Source organism: Priapulus caudatus, unplaced genomic scaffold (assembly GCF_000485595.1).
Source record: "Priapulus caudatus unplaced genomic scaffold, Priapulus_caudatus-5.0.1 Scaffold459, whole genome shotgun sequence".
Taxonomy (NCBI): domain Eukaryota; kingdom Metazoa; phylum Priapulida; class Priapulimorpha; order Priapulimorphida; family Priapulidae; genus Priapulus; species Priapulus caudatus.
The window spans coordinates 55,668-65,095 of NW_014577520.1; the positions used below are offsets into that span (position 1 = coordinate 55,668).

At 54.2% G+C, this 9,428-nt stretch overlaps 1 long non-coding RNA gene across 1 annotated transcript; it reads left to right on the forward strand.

Annotated features, from left to right (window-relative positions):
- The first annotated feature begins 3,307 nt into the window (after positions 1 to 3,307).
- On the forward strand, positions 3,308 to 8,653 carry LOC106810630. Its single transcript, XR_001394042.1, has 3 exons — positions 3,308 to 3,320; positions 7,039 to 7,044; positions 8,500 to 8,653. It is a non-coding gene; the product is annotated as an uncharacterized LOC106810630 (long non-coding RNA).
- The last annotated feature ends 775 nt before the right edge of the window (positions 8,654 to 9,428 follow it).

Here is a 9,428-nt window from a genome sequence, read left to right on the forward strand (position 1 = left end):
ATGATGGCACTCATAGACACATTGATTCACAGATCACTGTCACATGGGAGATGGGAGACAAGCACAAAAAAAGATGCTGCCTGCTGAATCGGATACAGTGATGCTGAATGTGACGCGAAAACAACTGGGAAGGAATCTAGACAGAAACACGGACTGCACGACCATACAGGAGATAAAACCAGGTATGCTACCAACTTGACAGGTATGCAGGCTTTATACACTAACTTGACAGGTATGCCGGCTTGATACACTAACTTGACAGGTATGCAGGCTTTATACACTACTTTTGAGACAGCCGCTATGCAGGCCTTTATACACATAACTTTGACAGCGGTATATAGGCTTTAATACACTAACTTGACATGTATGCAGGCCTTTAATACAACTGAACTTTGACAGCGTACTGCAGGCTTTATACACTAACTTGACAGGTAATGCGGCTTTATACACTAACTTGACAGCAGTATTGCATGCGTTTTATACACTTCCAACTATGACAGGTATTGCAGCGCTTTATACACTAACTTGACAAGGTATTGCAGGCTTTATACACTAACTTGCACACGCTCATTTACGCTTTGATACATTAACTTGGGACAGATATGCAGGCATTTATACACGTAACTTGACAGGTATGTAGGGCTTGATACACTTAACTTGACGCGTATGCAGCGCTTTATACACTGAATATCGACAGGTGATGCGCAGGCTTCTTATTACACTACTTGACACGGTATGCAAAGCTTTGATACATAACGTTGACAGGTATTATTAGGCCGTTGTTATATCAGCAGGAGGTAGAATTCACCCCACATACTCACCATATAATACTCAGTAGTGCGCTTCAGTACTATCTGCCTAAACTTTATACTTCTCTTTTTGTCCGCTGCCTATTAGACCATGAGTCAAATCCTGAATTGCTGGCTATAATGCCATGTTCTGATAGCCCACACGCATGCTCTGCCTAGTATCTTTTCGGTGACAAATTAAATCTACTTGCGACAGTATATTAACAATTCGCTCGCCATATATATTATAACGACGGTGGTTCCCTACTCATACGCCTCAAACGCTACATAAGCACGCGTGGCCCTCCCTCTCTCGCCTCCCGCTCTACATAATGACGGTACGGCCTCCCTCTCTCGCTCGCCGGCTATATAAACGCGGTGCGCCTTCCCCCTCTCTCGCTCTCTCTGCATAACGACAGTGGCCTCCCCTCTCGCTCCCCGCTATATTAATGACGGTGTGCAGCCCCTCTTCGCCTCCCGCCGCCTCTACATAATGATGGCTGGCCCTCCCTCTCTCGCTCCCGCCCCTACATTAACGACGGCTGGCTCCGCTCTCTCGCCTTCCCGCTACATAATGATTGGTGCTCCCTCTCGTCGCTCCTCTACATAACACGCCGTGGCTCCCTCTCTCGCCTCCCGCCTAATATAATGACGGTTGGCTCCCTCTCCTGCCCCTCCCGCTACATAATGATGGCTTGAGCTCTCTCTCTCTCGCTCCCGCTCATATTAACGACGGTGGCTCTCTCTCTCGCTCCCTCTACGATACACGACGTAGGCTCCCTCTCTCGCTACCCGCCCTATATTAACGGACGGTGGCTCCACCCTCTCGGCTCCCCGCTGATATAATGACGGGTGGCTCCTCTCCTCGCCCTCCCTGCTATATAATGACGGTGGCTCCCCCTCTCGCCCCTCCCTCTACATAAACGACGGGTGGCTCCCTCTCTCGCTCCCGCCTATAATAACGAACGGTGGCCTCCCCTCATCGCTCCCTCTACTAGTAACGACCGGTGGCTCCTTTCTCGCTCCCGCCTATTATAAAGAGCGGGTGGCTCCCTCTCTCGCTCCCTCGTACATAACATGACGCGTGGGCTCCCTCTCTCGCTCCCGCCCCTATATAACGACGGTGGCCCTCCCTCTCTCGCTCCCGCCCTACATAACGCACGGTGGCCTCCCTTCTCTCGCTCCGCTATATAACGATGTTGGCTCCCTCTCTCGCTCCGCCCTACATAACGGACGGTGGCGCCAAATCTTCTCGCTGCCCGCCTACATACACGATGCTGGCACCATCTCTCGCTCCCGCTACAAAACGACGGTGGGCTTCCCTCTTTCGCTCCGCCTACATAACGACGGCGTGGCGCCATCTCGCCCCCTACCGCTACCATAACAGACGGTGGCGCCATCTCGCGCTCCGCTACATAACGCACGGGGGCTCCCCTCTCTCATGCCTGGCTATCTTATCTATAATACGATGGGCTCCCGCCTCTCACCCTTACTCCGCTCCCGCCCGATACATAACGACGGTCGGCTCCCCCTTCTCGCTCCCGCTAACATAACGACAGGTAGGCCGCCATCTCTCGCAGGCTCGATGACGGTGCTGGCCGCTCGGGTGACGGTCGCCGCAGCGGCTCTTCGACAACAGCCCGCCGGCTCACGACAAGACTCTACGTCAGCTCGGTCCCGCCTGCCATCCCGAGATCGGTCCGTAGCTGGCGATCGAGGCGGCCCGACGACTCTCGCCGCGCGGCCGTGCCTACACGACCGGCTGCGGCGTCATCTCAGTGAGGACCCGCCCCGCGCGCGGCAGTGCCGCTCGCTACGACGTACGGTCACATCATTACAAGGTAACATGCAAGCTAATACACAGTATCAACGGGGAGAGCCTACAAGTATAACAAGGCAGACGAAGCCGGCGATTGGTTCTCGTCGCGCTTTTCGCTTCCAAGGACGCCTCTCATGGAACCATAATCGGCTGAACAACGCGGCTGTGCAGACGCCGCAACCAGAGACAATAAGAACACGTCAATCTGTTCTAGCCGCCAATATGACAAATATCGGCAAAGATTCGGGCCGATATGGCCGGCGCTTACCTTTCCTTGTTATAATTTAAGCTCCTTGGCACAGTACAGTTGTATCCACCTCATTACAGCGTATATCATGCCAAATCTTATAAAACTTTATTACTCGCGATAGCCATAAATAATCATCACGTTTCTGACAACGACCGCCAGCCGGCTCACATTGTGCTATGCGAAATTTTCTGTGGTCCTGGGTCTACATCTAACTCAGGCGTAAAACAGAAAAATTGCTCGGAACGTATAGAAATCTATGTGCGATTAGCCCATCAGATGGTGTATAGGGTGCAGGCGTCGGGCGACGTGTAGGTGAGGCGCTTTGACACTTAGAGGTTGATGCTAAGCGGGTGCTGTTAGTTAGGGGAGCAGGGCGCGGCGGACGTGTAGAGTGAGGGTTGACACTAGGGTTGATTCCTATGGGGTGCTGTATAGGGGAGCATGGCGGGGCGCACGTGCTACGGTGCACGGCCGATGAGTGGTTGAACCACTTAGGGTTGATGCTAGGGAGTGTGGTAATAGCCTGTGGTGCCAGGAGGCGCCGGATCGTGGGTAGGTGAGGTTGACACTAAGGGTTGTTGCTAGGCGAGCATGTTGTATAGGGAGCAGAGGCGCGCGACGTTTAGGTGAGGCCGGTTTGACACATAGGGGTCAGAGGCCAGCGGGGGGACGTAGTAGGTGAGCGGTTGACACTAGGGTTGACGCTAGCGGTGTGTATAGAGCTGCCAGGGCGGCCCGGGACCGGCGTGTAAGCGTGAGGCTTGACACTAGCCGGTTTTGACGCGTGACGTAGGCGGTGTGTATTAAGGCGAGCAGCGAGGGGACGTGTAGGTGCGAGCCCGGTTGACACTACGGGTTGACCGCTAGGGGCGTGTGTATAGGGTGCAGGAGCCAGCGGGACGTGTAGTGTGAGCGGCTTGACACTAGCGGGTGCTGTATTAGGCGTGACAGCGCGAGCGGGGGACGTGTACAGCGCTGGTGCACGGTTGACACTAGGCGGTGTGTATAGGGAGGAAAAGCAGGAGCGCGGGACGTGTAGGTGCAGGTGCCAGTTGGACACTAGACGGTTCGACGTAGGCGGTCCCCCCGGCAGGCTGCCTGTGTTATAGGCGTGCAGGAGGTGGACGTAGTAGGTGAGCGAGTTGCCACACTAGGCGCGTGTGCTTATGAGCGCTGCATCGCGGGGGACGTAAGTAGGTGTGAGGCGCTTGGAACACTAGCGGGATGTTGTATAAGGGTGCCAGCCGGCAAGGGTCCTCGGACTGTGTAGGTGCAGGGTGACCACTAGGAGTTGACGCTAGGTCGTGCTGTATAGGCCTGAGCAGGACGCGGGGACGTTTTAAGGGGAGGCGTTGACACACTAAGGGTTGACCGCCTTCAGCCGCGCGGGTGTGTATAGGAGGTGCAGCGCAGCCGGGGACTCTGTTAGCGATGTGAGCGGTTGACACTACGGGGGGTCCTGGTGTATAGCGGTGCAGGGGCAGCGGGTTACGTGTAGGTGCAGCGACGTGACACTCAGGGGTGGAGTATAGGGCAGCACGAGGGGGGACGTGGTAGGTGAGTTGACACTAGGCTGTTGACGCTAGGGGGTTTGTTTTTAAACTAGCGGTTGCAGGAGGGGACGTGTACGGTGAGTGGTTTGACACTAGGGGGTGTGTATTAGCGGCTCAGGCGCTCGGCTAGGGGAGCGGGGTAGGTGAGGCGTTTGACCACTAGGTGTTGTATAGGGGTGCCAGGAGGCCGGGAGGACGTGGTAAATGGGCGTGGTCTCGAGGGGTTGACACTAGGGTTGGACGCATACGGGTGTGTATGAGGGCGATGCAGCCTGAGGGCCGGACCGTGTAGGTGGAGCATGGTTTGACACTAGGGGTGTGTCTGGGCCCTGTGTATAGGCCGTGCATGGCGAGGGACGTGTAGGTGTAGGTTTGACAACTCGAGGCGTTTGTGCTACGGGTGTGTATAGGCGTGCAGCCGCTGCGGGGACGTGCTAACCGTGAGGGTTGCATTTACTAGGCGTTGACACTAGGGTGCGTGTACCCTAGGGCTGCGAAGGGCGAGCGGGCGGACGTGTAAGCTAGTGAGGCTGTTGACACTTAGGGTGACGACTACGCGACGTGCTGTATAGGCGAGCAGCGAGGGCGGACGTGTAGTGTGTGAGTGTTGACACTAAGGCGTTGGACGCCTAGGTGTGACGTGTATAGGGAGCAGGAGTGCGTCCGCGTACGTTTAGCGTCGAGGTTACACTAGGCCGTGTGTTAATTAGGGTTGCAGGAGGGGCCACGTGTAGGTGAGGGTTGACACCTAGAGTTGATGCTAGCTTTGGGTTTTGTGGTATAGTCCGTGCAGCCGATGAGGGACGTCGTAGGATGAGGCGTTGACAACTAGGGGCGTGTGTATAGGGTGGCTCAGGCGCGCGCGACTCTCGTAGGCGTGAGGCCGTTGACACTAGGCACGTGCATGGCTAGGGCTCAAGGATAGGGGTGGTATAGGCGTGCAGCGCGGGCGCGACGCTGTAGGTGAGGGTTATACTAGGCCGTTGACACTAGCGGGTCGTGTATAGGGCTGCAGGTGGGAGGGCGCGACGTGTAGGTTGAGGGTTGGACACTAGGGTTTGTACGCTAGGCAGATGTGTATAGCGGAGCAGGAGGGGCGACGTGTTAGGTGGAGTCTTCGGACACTCAGGGTTGCGCCCCTAGACGTGGTGTGTATAGGGAGCAGAAGGCGGAACGTGTAGGTGGAGGGTGACACTAGGGCTTGACGCTTAGGTGATGTGTATAGCGGAAGCAGGAGGGCGGACGCTGGTCGGTAGCGTGAGGGTTGACACTAGGGGCTGTCGTTATAGGGTGCAGGAGCGGCGCACGTGTAGGTGAGGCGTTGACACTAGGGTCTGACGCTAGCCGGCCGTGTGTGTATAGGGAGCGCAGGCAGCCGGCCGGACGTGTATGGTGAGCGCACCGTTGACCTGCAGGGCGTGTGTATAGGGCTGCAGGGCGGCGGGACGTGTAGGTGAGGGTTGACACTAGGGGTGTGTATAGCGGTGCAGGAGCCGGGACGTGTTAGGTCGAGGGTTGACACTAGGTTGACGCTTAGGTGGTGTGTTAGGCGAGCAGGAGCGGGGACACTGTGTAGGTGAGGTAGTTGACACTAGGCGTGTGTCATAGGGTGCAGGAGGCTCGGCGACGTGTAGCTGAGGGGTTGACATAGGGCTGACGCTAGGCCCACGTAGGTGTGTTTATAGGGAGCAGGAGGGGGACGTGTAGGCTGAGGGTGACACTAGCGGGTGTGTATAGGGCTGCAGGCGGGACGTGTAGGTGAGCGGATTGTGACACTAGGGTGTGTGTATTAGGCTGTGCATGGAGGGGCGAGCGCTGTAGCAGCTGAGGGTTGACACTAGGGTTGACGGCTAGCGTGTGTGTATAGGGAGCAGAGGTCGGGACGTGTTTAGGTGAGGTGTTGACACTAGCGCGCGTGTGTATAGCGGTGCCAGGAGGGCACGTGTAGCCGCTGAGGGTTGACACTAGGGTTGTGTACTTAGGGTGCAGGCCGCGGGCGCGTTGACACTAGCGCGAGCAGGAGTGGGGACGTGGTAGGTGAGGCCGTTGTCACGCATATGTTTTGTTGTCGGTGTGTGCGGCAGCGTCTACCTGGACGGACTCGTGCATGGCAAGCTACGCGCGCAGAAGGAATTCGACAGCTACGGATACAAGTACACGTTCGCGGACACTGACACCTAGGTCAAGGCGTTGCTACGACGCGCCGTCAACGGCTAGGCTGCGCGCCCGTTGTTAACCCAGCGGGCCGCTAGACTGAGCAAATTCCTACGGGGTGGGGGGCGGCAAAATTTCTGTGACTCAACTGTGTTAATGATAGAGCGACGGCGAGTTGTTTGTATCGACGCTCTACAGTTCAGGTAGTGGTGGGGTCTGAGACAAGGCTCTTCAGGGATAAGTGGCACCAAAAACCAATCACCGTATAGAATTATTTACGCATTATTGCGCTAAGCTTTATTTTGCTTAATTTTGCCTCCAAAATCTAAGGCGGCAGCTACCCCCCCCCACAGGCCTACATTGAAAGAGTAATCAAAAGCTGTAACTACAGATGTGCAGATAATTATCGCTAAACTGCTTGCGTGACTCATAGCCTTCCGGCAGGCTCACGCGGGAGAGTACATGACGGACGAGTGTCACGTGGCGACGATCTGCAGACAAGCACAGTACGTCCAACACGCTACCGGTCACCAGATTGCGCCACCGCCCTCGGTCACGCCGCAGCATGCGCATCGAACGCGTTCTCCATAGCCAACGGGCACTCGAGCGTGAACGTGGCAGCGGTGCCGCAAGGCAGTATGGATGATCATGCGTCCGCATGTACGGTACGCTCTGCTCGTCGTTAATACTAATTAACATATTTAATGATAATAATTAATAATATTAAAATTAATAATTATAATTTATAATTTTTATATTATAATTTTATATATGATTATAAATTTAATTAATAATTTATTATAATTTATAATTTAATTATAATTTAATTATAATTTATATAATTTATAATTTAATTATAATTAATATATATATTAATACCGCGCGTGGGAAGAGTGATTCTGATGTACAGGGGTTACCACACACGATGTCAGAGTGAGAGGGGCACGTACGATGATCTGTTCTCTACCTTGTGTGCGCCCTCCCCCTCTCCCTCCTCTCTCTCTCTGGCTCTTTCTTTCTGTTCGTCTTCTCTCTTTCTCCCCTACTTCCTCTCGCTCGCGCGCTCTCCCTTTTTTCCTCTTTCTTGCTCTATCTGTCTCTTTATTTCTGTATTCTTATTTTGGCGCGCGACTTGCATGGCGCTGGGCCGCGCCGCTGTGCACGTGGTTTGTTGCTTTACGTGTGTTTCATCCATACACTAACTTGACAGGTATGCAGGCTTTATACACTAACTTGACAGGTACATAGGCTTTCTACACTAACTTGACAGGTATATAGGTTTTATATAACCTGGAGGTAGAATTCCACCACCACATACTCACCTATCATACTCGGTAATGGCTAGTACTATCCTGTAACTTTATTACTTTTCCTTTGTCCCCTGCTAATAGACCATGAGTCAAATCCTGAATTGTGGCTATAAATCCATGTTTGTAGCACACCCATGTCTGTATAGTATCTTTCGTGACAAATTAAATCTATTGGACAGTATATTAACAATTTGCCCGCTATATATATAACGACGGTGGCTTCCTCGCTCGCTCCCGCTACATAACGATGGTGGCTCCTTCTCTCGCTCCCGCTACATAACGACGGTGGCTCCCTCTCTCACTCCCGCTACATAACGACGGTGGCTCCATCTCTCTCTCCTGCTACATAACGACGGTGGCTCCCCATCTCGCTCCCGCTACATAACGACGGTGGCGCCATCTCTCGCAGGCTCGATGACGGTGCTGGCGCTGGTGACGGTCGCCGGCAGCGGCTTCGACAACAGCCCGCCGTCCGACAAGCTCTACGTCAGCTGTCCGCTGCATCCCGAGGCGGCCACGATCTCGCGGCGGCCGTGCTACACGACCGGCTGCGCCGTCATCTCGTGGGACCCGCCCGCGCGCGGCAGCCGCTCGTACGACGAGATCTCATCATACAGGTACATAGCTACACAGTACCAAGGAGCTAAATATAACAAGGAGAGTGAGCGGTTTTGGCTGTGTGCTGTTCGCCTCAAGGACGCCGTCGATGGACCATAATCGGCTGAAACGGCTGTGCAGACCCGAACCCAGAGACAATAGAACACTAATCTGTTCTAGGCCAATATGACCAAATATGACAAAGATTTGGGCCAGTTATGGCGGCGCTTCCTCTCCTTGTTATATTTAGCTCCTTGCACAGTACAGGTATATCACCTCTTACAGGTATATCATGCAAATCTTATGAAACTTTACTACTCGCGATAGCCATAAATAATTATCACGTTTCTGACAACGACCGCCAGGGTCACATCTTGTATGGAATTCTGTGGTCCTGGTCTACTGACTACATTAACTAGGGTAAACAGAAATTGTCGGAATGTATAGAAATCTATGACGGGATAGCTCATCAGATGTGTGTATAGGGAGGACGAGGGGGACGTGTAGGTGAGGGTTGACACTAGGGTTGACGCTAGGGGTGTGTATAGGGTGCAGGCGGGGGACGTGTAGGTGAGGGTTGACACTAGGGTTGATGCTAGGGGTGTGTATAGGGTGCAGGCGGGGGACGTGTAGGTGAGGGTTGATACTAGGGTTGACACTAGGGGTGTGTATAGGGTGCAGGGGAGGGGGACGTGTAGGTGAGGGTTGACACTAGGGTTGACGCTAGGGGTGTGTATAGGGAGCAGGAGGGGGACGTGTAGGTGAGGGTTGACACTAGGGGTGTGTATAGGGTGCAGGCGGGGGACGTGTAGGTGAGGGTTGACACTAGGGTTGATGCTAGGGGTGTGTATAGGGTGCAGGTGGGGGACGTGTAGGTGAGGGTTGACACTAGGGGTGTGTATAGGGTGCAGGCGGGGGACGTGTAGGTGAGGGTTGACACTAGGGTTGATGCTAGGG